The 19,725-nt window shown below is 44.5% G+C and overlaps 1 protein-coding gene across 1 annotated transcript in view; it reads left to right on the forward strand.

The window, feature by feature from the left end:
• LOC144491525 (contactin-4-like) overlaps positions 1 to 19,725 on the forward strand; it is a 1,235,140-nt gene that overhangs the window by 333,173 nt on the left and 882,242 nt on the right. The gene's annotated exons all lie outside the window — the stretch shown is intronic.

Below are 19,725 nucleotides of genomic sequence, written 5' to 3' on the forward strand. Positions count from 1 at the left end.
GATGTGAAATTACCACCAGAGAAATCACTACATTTCTCAACGACATTTAGTCTATTGTCAGTGGCAAGCAGCTTTGCTTCACTGCAAACTGCAAATTTCAGCCCAATTTATTTAAAGGAATGTGATCTCTGAGCAATAAACTGGTGGATGAACAAGGGTCATCCACTCCCAGTCCTGGTGGCGGCAGCGTTGAAAATTGCTTGAATCCTGCATATTAGAAAATACTGTTGATTTTATAGAGCCTGGGGCTATGCTAATCAACTCTTCATTGTTTGATGAGGGGAACAGCTTTGGTCCTTAAAAGTTATGATATGACTTGGTTACAATGACATAAGTTTGCAGGAAATTCTGACCTATGATTTTTGTTATCAAAAAAGAGGGTAAACTTTATTAAGCACTTCAATTCATTGAAGATGGCTTCATTTCTTCAGCATCTGCTAAAAGATGGCTGGAGGAAGAAAAATAATTATGTTGATATAATGCCTTTCGTAACCACCGAACCTGTCAATTCATTTTGGAGCCAAAGAAGTTCCTTTGAAGTTTAGTTACTGTTATAATGTAAGAAACACAACTTGGGTACAGACTGATATTATCAGCTGCATGGTGAAGTGAATAGTCACCTTCATGCAGAGACTAAGACCAGAACAAGTAGGTAATATCTGAGTATTGCTGAAAATGAGACATGTCAAAGCTATTTGTCTTGCGCTCATCAGGACATTTTGCAAGAATACCATTCAAAGGAGAAAATAGCAATTTATACTGTATGAGAAGATAGGACTGATTATTTAGCAAGTGGGCTCTGATTGGTAGATGCTTTCCATTCTGACAGTGGCTGACTTGTTTGAAATTCAAACCAGGCAGCTTGACCCTGATAGGTCAGGGCATTGGTCTGAGGCATTGTATAAGCAAATGGCTATCATTTAGTTTTGCTTACCTGAAACAGGCGCAATGTGTGTACATGTTCTTGCTGTCTGAAAGAACAGGCCCTTATGTATTAATATATGTAGTTTCCAGTACATGCAAATGTGCCACCCTATGAGCCCAGCTGATCACCTTAAATTGATTGTCAGCATCATTCGAAACATCTGAGGATTATTTGGCAAATGTTATCCAATTGCAGAATCACATCTAATGTTGGACACCATTTTGAGTTTTGCAATGACGTACTGATCGGGTGTGGCCTGTACTTTGCCTGTTGCCAACAGTTAAAGTGATATGCTGTTTGATATGAACCACATCATGTTGGCCCTGAAATTCATGTACCACATTGTCATTTGTGTGATGGACAGAATGGGCTTTTCGGTTTGTGGTAATTACCAGTAGTTTTGCTGCTGCATTGTTGCAGCGTAAAAAACTAGCTTTACTTGTTGCTCAAATTTTTGAATGCTTTACCCTTGCAGGGTAATCTGGAGTAGACTGGGCACATTTCAGGACCAAAAGTAATAGCCTTAGGCCTGTTCATGAGTTTGTGTGATATACAACATGAATTGCAAACAATGTTTGGCAGTTATCTGTCAGTCACCCTCAACTATCTCTTTTCTTAGCAATACTCAAGGTCTTTACCACCAAACCACTATTAAGTAATATCTGTGCTAATGTGCTTTTCATTGGGCAGCACAGTGGTTAGCACTGCTGCCTCACAGCGCCAAGGACCTATGTTCAATTCTGGCCTCGGGTGACTCTGCGGAGTTTTCACGTTCTCCCCATGTCTGTGTTGGTTTCCTCCGGGTGTTTCAGTTATTTCCCACAGTCCAAAGTTGTGTGGGTTAGGTTGATTGGCCATACTAAATTGACCCTTAGTGTCAGGGGGATTCGCAGGATAAATACGTGGGGTTATAGGGATAAGGCCTGGGTGGAATTGTTGTTCGTACAGGGTTGATGGGTCGAATGGCCTCCTTCTGCACTGTAGGGATTCCATGATTGTAACAAAGATGTCACAGATGTTAATTTTATTAATTATACTTTTAAATGGGCCCAATGTTCCAATCCACTGTGCAATACAGAACCTTTTAAATTTTGGTTCTCACTTGGCTTTCTGCTTTTTAACTGCATGTGTTACTCTCGCTCACTTACAGAGCAGGAGTCTTTTCTGGTCTTGCATCCTGTCCCCACTCTCTTCACCTGTTATGGAGAAGCCATAATTGCTTCTGCACTCAGACAAGACTTAAATGTTGTTCAGGACTCAATGTCATCATTGGATTCCAGTCTGCACAATTATGAAAGGACCCCAAAATTCAGTTGTCCATGGTGCCAGCACAGAAATGCAGACTTCAGTGAGGTTAAAATTACCACTAATCTATGATAACCAAAGTGTAAAACACTTCTGAGGGAGTAGGAGAATGTTTTAGCACTCCAGTAAAACAATAAAATAAGTATATAAAATAAGCTTTTAGTCATGCAGTGGAATATTTAATTTGAGAATGATTAGAATTCACCTCGTTTAAAATATCAGAGCATTGAGGAAAATTGTTGATGCGATGTCACTTGTCAATGTAGTTCAATTTGTTCCAGAATATTAATGCCTTAATTCCAGCAGTACCAATTTAAAAGAAACAAAAATGTTTTAAAAATTTTGTGCATTTATATCTCTCTTCAATTTTTGGAATAGATTCTTTTTAAATGAAATTTGGTGAGAATAAATGTCAAAGTACAACAAATGAAAATGGATTATTTGGCATGCAAGTCCATTTCTTTCATTCGGACTCTGAGTGTTCCAATGGCAATTACATGTCAACCTTGACACCTATCTGCAGACCCTATGCCATTTGCTAAACCTTAAACATTTTTTCACTCCACCGCCAATGTGCTGAGCAGCAGTGTGTACCATCTGCAAGGTACACTGCAGCACCTCACCAAGAATGGAGGTCTTGTGGCAGAACCGGTAGCGTCCCAGCCTCTGAGCCAGAAGCTCTGGATTCAAGTCCCATCCAGGACTTTATGGCCAAGGAAGGCGCGTTCATAACACGGTCAAACAGGTTGAATATCAACCTGTAAAATTCTTCCCACTGGTAAGTGGTAAGAGTGGAAGAGACTCCTGGTCTGTCATGCTTGATGCTGAGTGGCAACGCTCAAACTATCGGCCTCTGGCAGCATGCTAGTGACCTATTCCAGGTTAACTTAACAAAGGGAATCAGATGAAAGTCTGCCTCATGTGAAAAGCGAAACAAGAACTTACCAAGAGGTCTTCAACAGCACCTTTCAGACCCACGTAGAAGCACAAGGACAGCACAAGAGCAGCAAATACCTATGAACACAACCACCTGATTTAATTCACCATTTAGGTTCCTTCACTGTTGCTGGCTGAAAATCCTGGAATGCCCTTCTTCACAGCACTGTGGGTGTTCCTACACCATAAGGCCTGGATGTGATTGTTGTCAGTGCGGACTCAATGGGCCGAATGGCCTCCTTCTGCACTGTAGGGTTTCTGTGATTCTATATGGATTGCAGCGGTTGAGAAGGTGGCTCAACACCACCTTCTCAAGGGCAATTAGGAATAGGCAATGCATGCTGGCCCAGCAAGTGATGCCCACATCCCATGAATGAAAGATAAACCCTAAGGGAAAAGTTAAGTATAAATACATAAAGATTCCCAAAAGCAATCATACCATAATTTCACAGTTCAACCCCTGCCTGTACAGAAAAATCATGTTCCATTTTGTATTTCATCATTTTTGATTATGTTTCATGTCCATGCATAATGACATCTCCTAAGGAGCTGAATTGGAGGTTAGTGGAGTCTAAATCTATAAGGCAGCTAAATTGTACTTAGATTTGAAGTTGCAGTTTTCATATCACTCTGCTCATTTAAATTTTTACTTCTGCACATGATCAGGCTCCATTTTTCCTCTGAATGAGTTCTGCTGATATCGTCATTATTTTGATTGCATATGGCACTCATAATAGTTATTTGGTGTATTATTTGAAACAAAGAATTTGCTCTTAAACACTCTGCTATGGGCCATGTGGGGGCTGGGGTATATTGAGAGAGAGCTTTAAAAATGTTAAAATATAGAATATGTCCCTCATCTGAATCAATTCATTGCTATTTGTGTATGTGGGAGTCTTCATTAATATCATAGAAATCATAGAAACCCTACAGTGCAGAAGGAGGCCATTCGGCCCATCGAGTCTGCACCGACCACAATCCCACCCAGGCCCTACCCCCACATATTTACCCACTAATCCCTCTAACCTACGCATCTCAGGACTCGAAGGGGCAATTTTTTAACCTGGCCAATCAACCTAACCCGCACATCTTTGGACTGATATATATTTAAATCAGGCTTCCACAGGTCATTGGCAGACAGATTTAAATTTGCCAGTTGACAGCTTCAGAAACCTAGGAATGAAATGAAAGGGGAAACTCCTGGAAACTAAGTACTTATTAAAGCATTCCTTGTGGGACAAGAGGAGCAGGAGAGCTCACCTTGACCCCTCAATGAAACCATCCGTCCCTCGTCTACCAAAGTAGCCTTGATCTCTTTCCCCTCCCCTTGCCACAGTCAGCAACTTAACCCACCCACGCACCACAAATGTAATTTCTCCCTCACAATTGCCACTCTCTACCTCTTTCACAGCACTTTCTCCAGCCTCACACCCACACTGTGACAACCCCCATCCAATTTGCCGGGGCCTGTCCCAGGGTCCCGGGTTCCAGCCTCCTGTTCTTGTTTTTCATCAATATCAGCCAATTAGCCTGTCAATTTGGCTGGTCCTTATGTAGTAGAAGGAAGAAAAATGTTGAAATGAAGTTCTGCTATTAAATTTGGCCAGATCTATATACCCTGTCCTTGTCAGCTTTTCCTCATGCTATAGCGCTCCCCCACAACCTCCCTGCAGTTATTGGCCCAGTATCTCTTTTATTCTTAAACTATCCACAACTTAAGAATATTTCAACCCTGTTAGACTTGTCATTATTTTAAAATGTTTTCAGTTATACATTGTGATCATGAAACTGCATCTACAATCACTTGTCGATCTGCTCCAATGCTAGGACCAATTTATTTGCTGCAATGTTTAGCTTAACATTATTATTAACACCCATAATGAACATCTTCTCTTAGATTTCTATCAGATCTTTTCTATGCTCTCCACTTTACTAATTTACGACTTTTTTTTCTAACTGTCCTGCTTCCTGCTAACTTTTATCAGAAATGTTTTCAGTGTTTATATACCTAGCTTACTGCTGTCAGCTCAAGTGACCCATTGCTCATTCTGGAGGTGGAACTCCCTTTATCTAACTATCTGTCACAGACAGAATTTATGCATTCCTCTTTATTGTCTGTGATCAAATATCTGTAGGCAAAAGCTGTTTATTTGTTTTTACAAATAAACTTTGCCCCAGTTTAAATAATCCAAGCAGCAAGGTGTTTCCGTATTTTAAAAATATTTAATTATTTATTATCACATATTTACCCTGGATGTTTAAAACACAATATCCCACTGATGCGCGACAATCAAGCACGAGGTACAAGGCTTCAGCGATTGAAGGCTTTTATTGACAAACAATGGAACTATCTAAACACGAGTACACCATTCCAGACTGGAGGGGTCCCGCCTGAGCAGAGGGTCTTATACCTCTCCCAGGAGGCGGGGCCCGACCGGGATGTGCCATAACAGCATCCACCATAGGTATATTAATCCCACAGTGTAAACACCCTAGCCCAACAACAACATTATAACAACCCCACAGTGTCAACACCCTAACCCAACAGCAACATTGGAATAACCCCACAGTGGTAACCAATGATGGTTCACCACATTCACCCCTCCTTTGAAAACAAAGGCCGGCGGGGTGCGAAAACAGATTACATATATACAAAAAAAATCTACAAGTCCAGACGGTCTGGAGGACCGCACCATCGCTGTGATCTCCTCAACACCGGTTTTGACACCAGAGCAGGTGCTTGCGGTGGCGTTCTCTCCAAAACAGCGTCCGGCTGTCCCCTCGAGGACTCACGGGCCGGTTGACCCTGGTGAAGCGGTGGTGCAGGGGATCCCGGTACCTTCTGTGGTGGCGCCGATCTCCGAGTCTCAGGCAAGCTGTACATGGGAGTATAACTGTTATGCACTGGTCCCGGTGCTGACCGCGCCACGTCCAGGGAAGAAATAAGTGATAGGGGATTCGTGACAGGGGGTATGGGAGCGACAGGAGTTGCTACGTCCCCTGCGAGCACCAGGTCTCGAATCGAGACTGTGTCCTCTCGCCCGTCAGGATATGCCACATAGGCATACTGAGGGTTGGCGTGGAGGAGTTGGACCGGTTCGACCAAGGGGTCGGACTTGTGGGCCCTTACATGTCGCCACAGAAGGACGGGTCCTGGGTACGTCAACCAGGCTGGTAAAGATATCCCCGAGGACGACTTCCGAGGGAATGAGAACATCCTCTCGTGGGGAGTAGCATTGGTTGCCGTACACAGGAGGGAGCGAATGGAATGAAGCGCATTTGGAAGGACCTCCTGCCAACGGGAGACTGGAAGGCCCCTGGACTTCAGTGCCAATAGGACAGCCTTCCAGACTGTAGCATTCTCTCCCTCCACCTGTCCGTTGCCCCTAGGGTTGTAACTCGTGGTTCTACTAGAGGCAATCCCGTATGAGAGCAGGAATTGCCTCAAGTCGTTACTCATGAACGACGAGCCCCTGTCGCTATGTATGTAGCAGGGGTACCCGAACAGGGTAAAAAGATCACGGAATGCCTTGATCACCGTGGCAGTCGACGTGTCCGCACAGGGGACAACAAACGGGAACCGGGAGTATTCATCTATGATATTGAGAAAGTACACATTCCGGTCCGTTGAGGGAAGGGGGCCCTTAAAATCCACACTCAGCCTCTCGAAGGGGCGAGTGGCCTTGACCAATTGTGCCCGGTCAGGTCGGTAAAAGTGCGGTTTGCATTCCGCGCAAATCCGACAGCTTCTCGTTACTGACCTGACATCCTCCACCGAGTAGGGCAGGTTGCGTGCTTTTATGAAGTGGTAGAGCTGAGTGATCCCAGGATGGCACAGGTCATTATGGAGGGCGTTCAAGCGGTCCTCCTGCATGGTCGCGCATGTTCCGCACGAGAGGGCATCCGAGGGCTCATTGAGTTTCCCTGGACGATACATAATATCGTAATTATAGGTGGAGAGCTCAATTCTCCACCGCAAGATCTTGCCATTCTTGATCTTGCCCCTCTGCGTATTACTGAACATAAACGCCACGGATCGCTGATCCGTGATCAGGGTGAACCGCTTCCCTGCCAGGTAATGGCGCCAGTGTCTGATGGCCTCCACAATAGCCTGGGCCTCCTTCTCCACCGCTGAATGCCGAATTTCGGGACCTTGGAGGGTGCGGGAAAAAAACGCGACGGGCCTGCCTGCCTGGTTTAGTGTGGCGGCCAGGGCGAAATCCGATGCATCACTTTCCACCTGAAAAGGGATGGATTCATCCACCGCGTGCATCGTGGCTTTCGCAATGTCGCTTTTCAAAGCCTTGAAGGCCAATTGGGCCTCCGGCGTGAGTGGGAAAGTCGTGGACTTGATGAGCGGACGGGCTTTGTCCGCGTAGTTGGGGACCCACTGCGCATAATAAGAGAAGAAGCCGAGGCATCTCCTCAGTGCTTTTGCACTAGCAGGCAAGGGAAGTTCAGTAAGGGGGCGCATACGGTCTGGATCAGGGCCGATGACCCCGTTTTCCACCACGTATCCCAGGATAGCTAACCTGCGCGTACGGAATACACACTTCTCCCTGTTATAGGTCAGATTCAGGCGAGACGCAGTGTGCAAAAAGTTCTGGAGGTTTGTGTCATGGTCCTGCTGGTCATGGCCGCAGATGGTGACATTATCCAGGTACGGGAAGGTAGCCCGCAACCCGTTCTGGTCCACCATTCGGTCCATAGCACGCTGGAAGACCGAGACCCCATTGGTGACACCATATGGAACCCTAAGAAACTGATACAGACGACCATCCGCCTCAAAAGCCGTGTATTGTCGGTCCTCTGGCCGGATGGGGAGTTGGTGGTAGGCGGACTTAAGGTCTATGGTGGAGAACACCCGGTACTGCGCAATCTGATTGACCATATCAGATATGCGCGGGAGAGGATACGCATCCAGCTGCATATAACGATTAATGGTCTGACTGTAGTCGATGACCATCCGGGGTTTGTTCCCGCTTTTAACCACCACGACCTGTGCTCTCCACGGACTAGCGCTGGGCTGTATGATCCCTTCTTTGAGGAGCCGCTGAACCTCAGATCTTATGAAGATCCGGTCATCAGCGCTGTAACGCCTACTTTTAGTAGCGATGGGCTTGCAGCCTGGTACCAGATTCTTAAATAAAGAGGGTGTGGTGATTTTTAGTGTGGAAAGATTGCATGCGGGGCGCTTTGGATGATTTGGAGGCTGCGGCTGATTCCCTACTGCCAGCGAAGGGAGTGGCCCACCCTACTGTAGGATCACACTCTTCATGTGGACTATAAGGTTTAGTCCGAGGAGAATTGGCGCGCAAAGATGCGGCAACACAAGGAGCCTGTATCGCTCGTAAATTGTGCCCTGCACCTCCAGAGTTACCACACAACGTCCTTGGATCGGTACAGACCGGGACCGTGATGCCATAGAAATTGTCTGTTTGGCAGGTAGAACCCGGAGTCCACACCTCTTTGCAGTGTCAGGGTGAATAAAACTCTCGGTGCTCCCACTGTCAAACAGACAATACACAGTACGACCATTTACCTTGATGTTCATCATTGAACAGTCAAGCCTGTGATGCTTTGCCTGGTCCAGGGTGATCGACGCCACCGTTGGCCCTTGGACGTCACTGCAGGCAGCCAAGGTTGATGCTGAGGACCCCTGCTGGTCGCTCCTGGTTGTCGTCGACCAAGATGGCCGCCCCCATGAATCGCACGTGGGTGAGGGCGCCAAGCGTAGCGACTCCTGGTGGTCATCCTCCTCCTCCGCCAGCCACAATGGCGTCGTCCTGGGTTCGCACGTGGTTGGACCTCGTGGGTACTGCGACGCCGATGGAGATGATCTCCGTTCTGGAGGGTCACAGGCTGCACTGCCGTTCTTGGGCTTCGATCTGCAGACTTTCGCGTAGTGCCCCTTTTTACCGCACTGACTGCAGATCACCGTTTTAGCTGGACACTGTTGCCGTGGATGCTTGGCTCCTCCGCAAAAATAGCACCGCGGGCCGCCTGGGGCTGCCGCCGTCGTCGGGTCGATATGGGAGCGCGAGCCCGTGGGGCGAGGAGGGATTTGTGCCTGCTCCTGCCACGTTGTCTCCACGTGGTCTTCTGGATACAGAGCCAAGCTTTTCGACGCCGCCTCCAGCATCTCAGCCATCTCCATCGCTTGGGTCAGGTTGAGATTCCCTTTCTCCAACAGCTTGAGCCGGATGTACGAAGACCCTACCCCTGCCACAAACGCATCTCGGGCGAGGTCGTACATGTACTGCTCAGCCAACACAGCTTTGCAGTCGCAGCCCCTGGCAAGCTGCAAGAGCTCATTGGCGTAGTCCTCCATGGTTTCGCCCGACTGCCGACGTCGTGTAGCGAGGAGGTAACGAGCGTGGATCTCGTTGGGTGGTCTCGTGTATCGCTTTTTCAAGAGCTCGATGGCCCTCGGGTAAGTGGTGGCCGCACGAATCGCGAGGTAGACCGTGTTGCTTACCCTCGCATGGAGGACCTGGAGTCTGTCGTTGTCCGTAGTAACTGCTGCAGAGGCTGCCAGGTAGTCCTCGAAACACTTCAGCCAGTGGTCGAAGGTGTTAGAGGTGCCGACCGCACGTGGGTCCAGCGTCAGACGCTCTGGTTTCAGCATTTGCTCCATACTCTCTTTACTGTCGAGAGTTTTGTGTTTGTCAATAAAATTGATGCGCGACAATCAAGCACGAGGTACAAGGCTTCAGCGATTGAAGGCTTTTATTGACAAACAATGGAACTATCTAAACACGAGTACACCATTCCAGACTGGAGGGGTCCCGCCTGAGCAGAGGGTCTTATACCTCTCCCAGGAGGCGGGCCCGACCGGGATGTGCCATAACAGCATCCACCACAGGTATATTAATCCCACAGTGTAAACACCCTAGCCCAACAACAACATTATAACAACCCCACAGTGCCAACACCCTAACCCAACAGCAACATTGGAATAACCCCACAGTGGTAACCAACGATGGTTCACCACACCCACTCACACACATGAATAATGATTAGATATAGATGAAGGTGAAATATTACAATTACAATTTGGTTGTCTTAATCTATGTCATGGCAGGCCTGTAGTTTGTTAAATGAGGTGATGCTTTAGCTGAAGTAAAGATCTTGCAAAGCGGCAGATTTCCAATAAGTTGCTAGGCTTCGTATAGTCTAATTTCATGGAGGTTGGTTCTTAGGTAAACACGAAGTTGGAAGAGGCTGTGGGGAGGCCTCCTTCCACTTTCAAGGTGTTGCTGTTTACGAGGTTGGCTGCTTAGAAGGCAAGGGCTTTCTGATGGAACCCTGGGCGAGGTTTTCCCAGAAATCGGCAAAGGTTGATAGTGGGCAGAAAAAGCGGCATTGAAGCTGCTGACAGAAATGGTGGTTTTCTCCGCAGGACCTGGAAAATAAAATCAAGGGGCGGTGATCACCCACCCCACCAGCAACTTAGTAACTCGAAGATTGTGGCACCACGTTTAAAGGCTGCCTTAGCACAAAGGAGATCATCCTGGAACCGTCCCCCCCCCCCCCCCCCCACCTTCCCTGCAGTCCCTCTCCAGCACTGCCCCCAGACATTGTCCCCTTGGCACAACAATTTGGTTGTTTTCATGATATTTTCTGCTTTGCCGCTGAACCTGCCCAATGTGTTGATTGCATATCTTGTAATCTGACACCTTGAAATTCACCTGGTCTAGTTTGGATGACAATTCAATGGAAGGTCAGTGAGACCTATTCGCTTTTAGCTAATGTACATTGAGTTCCGATGTTTGTTTTGTCTACTTGGAAACAGAAAGACAAGCCAATTAAAATGCAACATTCTTAGCTGACGGCCCAGCCTTAAACAAGGAGATGAATTTGCCAGATGGCGGTAAATGTTCATGTTTAATTAGGCATTTGTTGAGACTCAGGACAATCTGAAGCTCAAAATGTCAAAGGTCACATGCTTTGCAGCTACCATTTTAATAGCCTGTTGGCGTTTAAAATATTTAAAGTATTGACTGAAAGAGCATAATATACTGGAACATGAGACATCTCAAACGATCTTGTCCCAGTCAGTCAGGTCAGGGCTATAAAAATTGCCATAACTACATCATTAGCACAACCAAGCCAGGTGTTCACATCTTTTATTTCAAGTAACAAATGTGAAGTTTGTTATGTTTTAATGAGTTAATTTGTCACTTGCCCTAGCTGCACATTTACTGATCAGATTCCAAGGATCAATGTTACTCATAGAAGTGGAGATGAATAGTGGTGGGAATAACTGACATTTTTATTTAAATGCATGCATACCTGGTGTTCAAGTTGAAGATAGTCCGATGAATAAAATGTTGTAAAAGTGTGTTGACAGTAGGGGAATCATCAAAGCAGTATTATGTGCTTTAAATCTTTACATATCTGTTTTAATAGTCACTTGTCTTTTAAAGAAAATCTTATTTTGTACAAATGGATAACTCCTAATTGTATGAATACCCCATTGTTTGAAAGCCTTACAATTCTACTGTGGGATATCAGCACACGTTTGATGTGAAATGTGATTATTTGCTATTTTAAGAGGAGTTAACTTTTTTAACATAAATTGTTTATCACCCCTATGAAAATGGCAGACAGAGGAATTTAATATTATGTGTTTCCAGAGTGATATCACGCAGAATAATTTCAAACTAGCTGTGAACATGAATGGTTTTTATTTAGTAAGATTGAAGTGAAGCAGGAATAGTTCTAAACTCATCAGACTGAACTCATGCAAAGCACTGCAGGAAAGTACACGAGAACTCTTAAATTATAAAACCCTGTGAATCAAACCACAAAAAGTTTCATTGAATCAATCGCCATGCCGTTCCTGTACTTGCACAGTTGATACTGAGGAGCACAATATTTTCAAATACAAATAATATAAGCTGCTCAGTGTGAACTTAAATTGAGCTCACTTTTTGATTTGAATCATCCATTTATTTTCTTCAGTCTTCATTCAACACCTGCCCATGTAGAATGAAACTGCTGCTATCTCCCCTAATAAATCATACTCTGCTTCAGACAGCTAGAGATGCTGTCTGAAATAAATCACATTCACAGCTACAAGTTACAGAAGATGATGAAAGCCCAGTGGCCTGATTTTATTTGTGTCAGACTGGGCCTGTGACAGGTGGTGAGAAAACCAACAAGAGGGTAAAACCTACTTGACCTCCCTTCACCAATCTGAGTGTCACAGACACATATGTCCATAACAGCATTGGTTGGGCTGACCAGAACACAGTCACCATGGAAACAAAATCTTGTATTCAAACTGAGATATACCTTGCACTGTGTTGTGTGGCACTGCCACTGTGCTAAATGGGATAGATTTAGAACAGTTCAAAATTGGGCATCCACGAGGTGATGTGGGCCATCATCATCACCAGAATTGTATTCAACCACAATATTAAGCTTCATGGCCCAGCCTATCCCTCACTCTGTCCACAAAACCAAGAGGATAAATCCAATCCAGCCAATTATGCTCCAACAGTCTACCCGCAATCATCAGCAAACTGATGGAAGGTGTCATTGACAGTGTTACTGAATGGCACTTACTCAGCAGAAATCAGCTCAACGATGCTCACATTGGGTTTTGCCTGCCATTCTGATCCAGATCTCATTAAACAGCTTTGATGTCAACATGGACAGAAGAATTGAATTCCAGAAATTAAGTGAGTATAACTGTCCTTGATATCAAGACAGCATTTGACCAAGTGTGGCATCAAGGAGATCTGGTAACATTGAAGTCAATGGGAATCATAGGGATAACTCTCCATTGGTTGGACTCATACTGAGCACAGAGGGAGACAGCTATGGTGGTTGGAGGCTAAATATCTCAGCCATAGGATATTGCTGCAGGAGTTCCTCCGGGTTGTGTCCTATGACCAGTCATCACCAGCTGCTTTATCAATAACCTTCCCTCCATCAGATGGTCAAAATTGGAAAGTTTGCTGGTAATTGTACAATGTTCAACAGCATTCACTACTCGGGCACTGTAGCAGTCCATGCCCATAGGTAGCAAGACCTGGGCAACATTGCAACTTGGACTAACCTAAAGTAAAAGCAGAATATGCTAGAAATACTCAGCAGGTCTAGCAGCATCTGTGAAAAGAGAAACAGATTTAGCATTTCAAGTCAATGACCAATGACCTTTTCATCAGAATTGTTCAACTTTATATATTCATTCCCTCCACCAAGAACTGACAGTGGCAGCAGGGTGTACCATCTACAAGATGCAGTACAATATCCCACCAAGCTTCCAAATCTATGACCTCTATCACCTACAGGGAAAGGACAGCAAACGGATGGGAGCAGCACCACATGTGGCTTAGCCTCCAAGTCAATTATCATGCTGACTTTGAACTAATAGCACTGCACTTTGGCTGTCACTGTGTCACAACCCTGGAGTTCCCTTCTGAACAGCATTCTGGATGTAGATACACCATATAGACTGTAGCTGTTCAAAAAAAGCAGCTTACTGTGCCACCTTCTTGGTGTCAACTAAGGATGGGCAATAGCTGCTGACCTAGACAGCAATGCCATGATCCCATGAGTAAATTTTTAAAAATCACTGTTGTACCTATGTTCCAAAACATAAAGCCACTTAACATCAGCACAAAAAATAATTTAATTTGATAGCCAATTTTAAAAACTGATGAGTGTGTTAACATAAATTGGGTGTAGCAGGAATGCCAAGGATTTTTTTTGTCATTACCACGACATTAAAGGAATAATTTGCTTGAAATTTTCAATTAGATACTTTTTTTCTGACAACAAAATTTGGTAAAGTGAATTTTGATAAAGAGTGCTTTTACCCGAGTACAATATCTATCAGCCATTGTTCTCAGTGGTATTCTCTGAGAGCCTCCAGTGTTCAATAGCAAGTGAACCAGCTATCTGTTGTTCCTGCAAGGTCTTCGCAGCACACTTGCAAATGGATCTGTCCCTGACCTAAGCGTTTTACGTTGTTTGCTCCACAGCTGGATAAATGTTGCAGAAAGCACACAAAGCCTATTCAGTGGAGTAAAATGTAAAGCCCGTGAAGCTTCTCTCGAGGCCCATGGCCAAAACACTCTGCCTGTTCTGATATTCAATTTAAGGGAGGGAAAAAAATCTGCTTTTTAGGAAGAGAATCATCATAATGACTTAATCTCCTGGGGTTTTGCAGTTGATAAAGTAAGTTTGACTCCTGAACTATTGATGTATGTTGCCATAGCTCTCGTGAAATATTGTTTTGCTTTATTCTCTGATGCTGTAGGATGGAATGGTACAGGAGACATGAGCCTCAGTGGAATGTGATATGGTAATGCCTCATAGTCCTACTGCAGTCCAGAGGCCACTGTGGATCCTTGACCCTTCCACACAGATAACTCATAATATGTCTTGGTGGGTTTGGGGGAAATGTCAGGAAACCCCACCTGCATAATGAATGAGGCCAGCATCAATCGATTTGGTGCAAATTCCCGCTGGCCCCCATGGTGGGAAAGGCTTCCTGTTCCCTTTCCCGTGTCTTAGTCCCAGAATAGAAAATTCTGCCCGTGGAGTCTAAACAGTAAGAATTTATTGTAGACCATAACCATGTGCAGATATACAAGAGAAGGGGGAGGGTGGTGCACGTGAGGAGTTCAGGCATTGAGGGTGCCTGCTTGCACCGCTAATGACATGCCTCTCTGAGCCTCATCCTTCCATCTGCATGTTTTCACTGCTGAGGAGGGTGCTGCCCCAGAAGTCTTCTGGACAACCTGTAGTGCAGCAACCAGAGCACACAATTCAGTGGGCTATTTGCAAGACTGGGAACATGAGTAAAAAACATGAAACCCAATGGCTCTCAACCCGTTCTTCACTCGTTGCACAGGAAAAGCTAAGGCCCAATAGAAGAGAGAAGGAGAAGATGGGAAGGGGCTGGTCTGAAACTAAGAGCCTGATGAATGTTGAGGAGTAGGCAGCCCAGTTGGCAGGGTAGGAACCTGACCAAGCTTGCATAGATGAAGAAATGGATTTGCAGCCTCCACCCAGTAAGGACCCATGCATGTCATAGAAATCCACTCAGGACTCTGAGGGTGTCTGGATCTTCCAATTCCCCCTTGCCCGTTTCCCCCTCCAGCTTCATCCTCTGACCACAGCGGGAGCAACTGTCCCGCTGTAGGACAGCCGAAGTCAGCAGGGGCCTTGCGGGCCTCAGGTCTCCAGAGATGGCCATCAAGCTCATCCAAGACAACAGGGAAAACTAGTCAACAGGCTGCCTTTTGCCCTGCTGAGAATGTTGTAGAGTACTGAGAAGAAGTGGCAGGGAACGCGAGATGAAGAAGATATGATTTCACATGTGGTTGCACAGGTGCACTTTGATAGCTAATTTCATCACACTTTTGTAAGTATAGTGCATTTGCACATTAATGAGGTCAGATGCAGTTTATTTGCTATGTCATCCTTAGCCTGTGCACCAATCCACACCCCCCACTTGCCTCAATTTCTGCATCCCTGCCAATAACCCTCAGCATCCTTTTACCCGCTGTCTCTGAACCCGCAACCTCCCACCCTACCAGTTCCCCTGTCCCCTTTAATCCCCCTCCCAGGATTCCTCCATTGACTTAACTCTACAGACCCTTCCCTCAGAGTCCCTTTCTCCTCCCTGCCCCCCTCCCCCCCCCGCCCCTGCTAGACTCTGTACCATCTCACTTATATGGCATCTCCACACCATCTCACCTATTCCATGATTCCCTTGGCATTTTTCTCTTTCCCCTTCTCCTACCATTCTTATCTATCCCTACCCTCCTCTTGGGCAGCACACTTTGCCCCACCTCTTCACGCCTCTCCTCCACATATTTCCTCCTCCCAGCACAGACCATCACTGCTGACAGTGCTTCCTGCAGTCAGACACCTTCTGCTTGAAAATTCCCCTTCTAGCAGAAGCTGTGACTTGAAGATCTGAACCTTTAGAAGAAACTGCTCCAAGGATACCCACCTTCTGCAAGCTGCTGTGCCAAGAAGACGTACATCTTGGGATGGCAGAGAGATTGGGTGGTGATTCCTGTCAGGCCTTAATCTGTATCTCATGAATTGTTTCCCGCCAGCCTCTGGCGGCAATGGTGACTCTCCATGGTGGGCAGGAGCTCAAATTCCTGTTGCCATTTCACACCAGCAAGAAACTGATGTTTTGGATCCCACTGCATTGTCGCCCACCATTTGTCCCACCACAGGACTAATCCAAAGCTCTTCCTTGGACAATCATAACAACATACAACAATACAATATGTCACCATTTAGTATCTTGCTCTGGTCTAATAAAACCACCATACCTCTTCAGGTGCGATTAATGTGAGCCCAGTGTGACAAGCTGGTAAATCGTTGAACAAGAAAGGATTAAAGGTCAAGCACTCCCGTTTGCAAGGACAGAGAGAAAATAAATTGATATGAATCAGAGAGGTTTAAATAAAAAAGAGCGAGGTGCAGGCTTGTAACTAGAGCTGGAAGCAAAGATGCATCAAATCATTTCTGGGAACTAGGAAGAGTTGGGATGTCAGCAACATGGAACATCAGTTCACAAAAGCGACAGGGTGTGGGGTTTATTATTTTGTCAAGCAGAAACGTGCATAAAGTCGTATTTATTTTAATTTGGGGGAGGCAATGGCGTAGTGTTATTGTCACTGGCCTGGTAATCCAGAGACCCAGGGCAATGCTGTAGGGGCCCAGCTTCGAATCCATCATGGCAAATGTTGGAGTTTGAAATTAATATTTTAAAAATCTGAAAAAAAAGTCTAATGATGACCATGAAACCATTGTCGATTGTTGCAAAAATCCATCTGGTTTGCAAATGCCCTTTAGGGAAGGAAATCTGCCATCCTCACCGAGTCTGACCTACATGTGACTCCAGATCCACAGAAATGTGATTGACTCTTAAATGCCGCCTGAAATAGCCAAGCAAACCACTCAGTTCAGCGCAATCAGAGATGGGTGATAAACAAAGACCTAGCCAGGGATGCCCACATCCCATGAATGAATAAAAAAAATGTCCCAGTTTCCACCTAAAAATAAAGCCACTTCATGATTCACATCATGGCTGGAATTCTCCGACTGTTCACGCCTGTGGGATTCTATTTTCCCACTTGCAGCACACCCTCGCCTGCGTGTTTCCCGGCAGCGTGGGGTGGCTTCAATGGGAAATCCCATTAACAGCAACGGGATCAGAGAATTGCGCTGCCAGCAAACTGCCACTGAAAAAGATGTGGCTGGGAGGCCAGAGAATCCTGCCCCAAGTCACATTTCGTTAATGTCTTTCTTGTGTCTCAATTGAATGATTGGAGAAGTGCACAAGAGCTACATGGCAACACACATGATATCCAGTTCAGATCATGTGGGAGTCCTGTTTTTTTGCTTCTGGTTTAAGTAGTCATACAATTGCATATTGGTTTGTATGGGCATGCTCCTGACCATTTCTGACAAATGGTGTAATGATGACCGTGAAACCATTGTCAATTGTCGTAAAAGATCCATAGCAAAGTACCACTTTTTCCAAAAGAATTTTGAATTTTTGTCACTTCATATGTGAGTGTTTGTAGTCCGCTAGGATGACTGAACGTAGGTGGATGGAGAAAATGATAAACTATGATTTCAAGGGAGGTGAGAAGGAAGAGGAGACAAACTAATTATCTGGAGTTAATCATGAAATGTGTGCTCAGCATTCATTTCACATCACCATCTTAAAATTCCCTCTTTGAAGTCAACCTGAACTAAGATTTATTTTACCGAAGAAACTAGGTGGTATCTTGACTGTTAAAATTCTTGAGAGTTGAGATTGTAAACCAAACAGCACCGAGATAACAGCATTGCTCATCATCCATGCTTCATTTTCAGTAGATCAGAGGTTACATGTGATGGAGCTTGTGTTAATATACAGACAACAACATTATCTTCCGTTCTAAACTGGTAAAGAGGATATAACTGAGAGCACCACAGGAGCAAAGGAATTAGCCAGGATCATTTGATCCTTGAAGTAGATATGTTACACTGCCTGACCATATTTTTCCATTTATTAGACCTCAGTTACCCTTTGTGTCTACATAAGTTCACCAATGACGGATGGAAAGCAAATTGCAATCTGCAACACAAAACTGTTTCTCATAATTATGCTGGGGGATTGCACTATAGCTTTCCAGTTAATTTTGGTGTAGACATGTATTTCCTCAGCTATACAAGGATAAATTGCATCTCTACATTCACTAGGGAAAAGAGAACAAAATTAGCAGTGTAATAGAGTTTTGGTGGTGCATTATAATAACTTGTTACTGAATTTTAAAACTAATGTACAATTATGCACTTTCCCCATCATTTACTCCTCCCATATCACTGGAAATAAGGAGATTGATGTGATCTTTTTGTCCACTCACCCATGAGCGCTAAATTAGTACCACAATACTTTTAAAAATGCTTGAACAGATTTTAATGAGAGTTAATAATTGACTTCCTGTCATAACTAATGAGCTGCTTTACAGCAAAAATATGTTTTTAGCATTACATGGTGAGGTGAAATTAGTCGAAGTTTCAGGTAAGGATACTTTTCTCCTTACCATTCGTTAAAGTTCAAAGCTGGGCTGAGTACTATAAATTCGGAAGTAATCATAATCAGGAAAAAAAAAGCTAATTTGTTTCAGTTCAGCCAAAATATTTGAATAGAAGACAGATTGGATGAGGCAGAAGCACACTAACATTTCATTCTGATACCAAGGTTTTAATCTACTTCAGATTACTGAGATGGAGGTCTCCTCTCTTCAAAGGTTATACCTATCTTTGTGGGCATCATTCCACAAGATAAAGCTCACCTTAACTCAACACTGGAAGGTAGAAATTTGGTACTATTGTTCAGACACTGCACAAGGATAATTGGTGTGGAAAACTGTAAATGCTATCCAGTTGCTCCTGTTAGATTGTGTTTGAGATATATCAGGGACAGAATGAGGAAAACCTTAACCTCCACCTAACACATTTGTTTAAAAAGAAAAAGCACAACCTTCTTTTTGCAGCTCGATATCTTTCACCATGATGATCGCTTTTCCTTCAATTTTGATTAAAATAGATTGAGTTGAGAAATAGAAAGCGAAAGATAAGTTTTAACTAATATTTACTATTTAATATAAATGCATACATTTTTTAGTGAATGTAAAGATCTTAAAGAACCTGAGATCCTTCACTTTTTTGGGAGTCAGGGATAGAAATACAAGTAACTTATTTTGCAATTCAAATAACCAAGTGTGCAGGAAATCGCAGTGAATAAAACGAGGTATAATGTGCCACTTTTTACTTGGAATTTGGCTTGCAGAGTTAAATTGAAGTATAGGAAGGAATAATTTTGATGTCTATATCCTTTCACTTGGATTGTACGAACAAATTGACACCGACTGCATTGAAGAGGACACACATTTTTATGAGTAATTTATCTTCCAGTGAATATTTGTTGTTTCAAGTCTTCATGTATAAACTTAGAAAGTGGCTGTCTGGATTAGTCTGTATGCTATGCAGCAAAAACAGAATCAGAAGGATTTTAGATC

Source organism: Mustelus asterias, chromosome 3 (assembly GCF_964213995.1).
Source record: "Mustelus asterias chromosome 3, sMusAst1.hap1.1, whole genome shotgun sequence".
Taxonomy (NCBI): domain Eukaryota; kingdom Metazoa; phylum Chordata; class Chondrichthyes; order Carcharhiniformes; family Triakidae; genus Mustelus; species Mustelus asterias.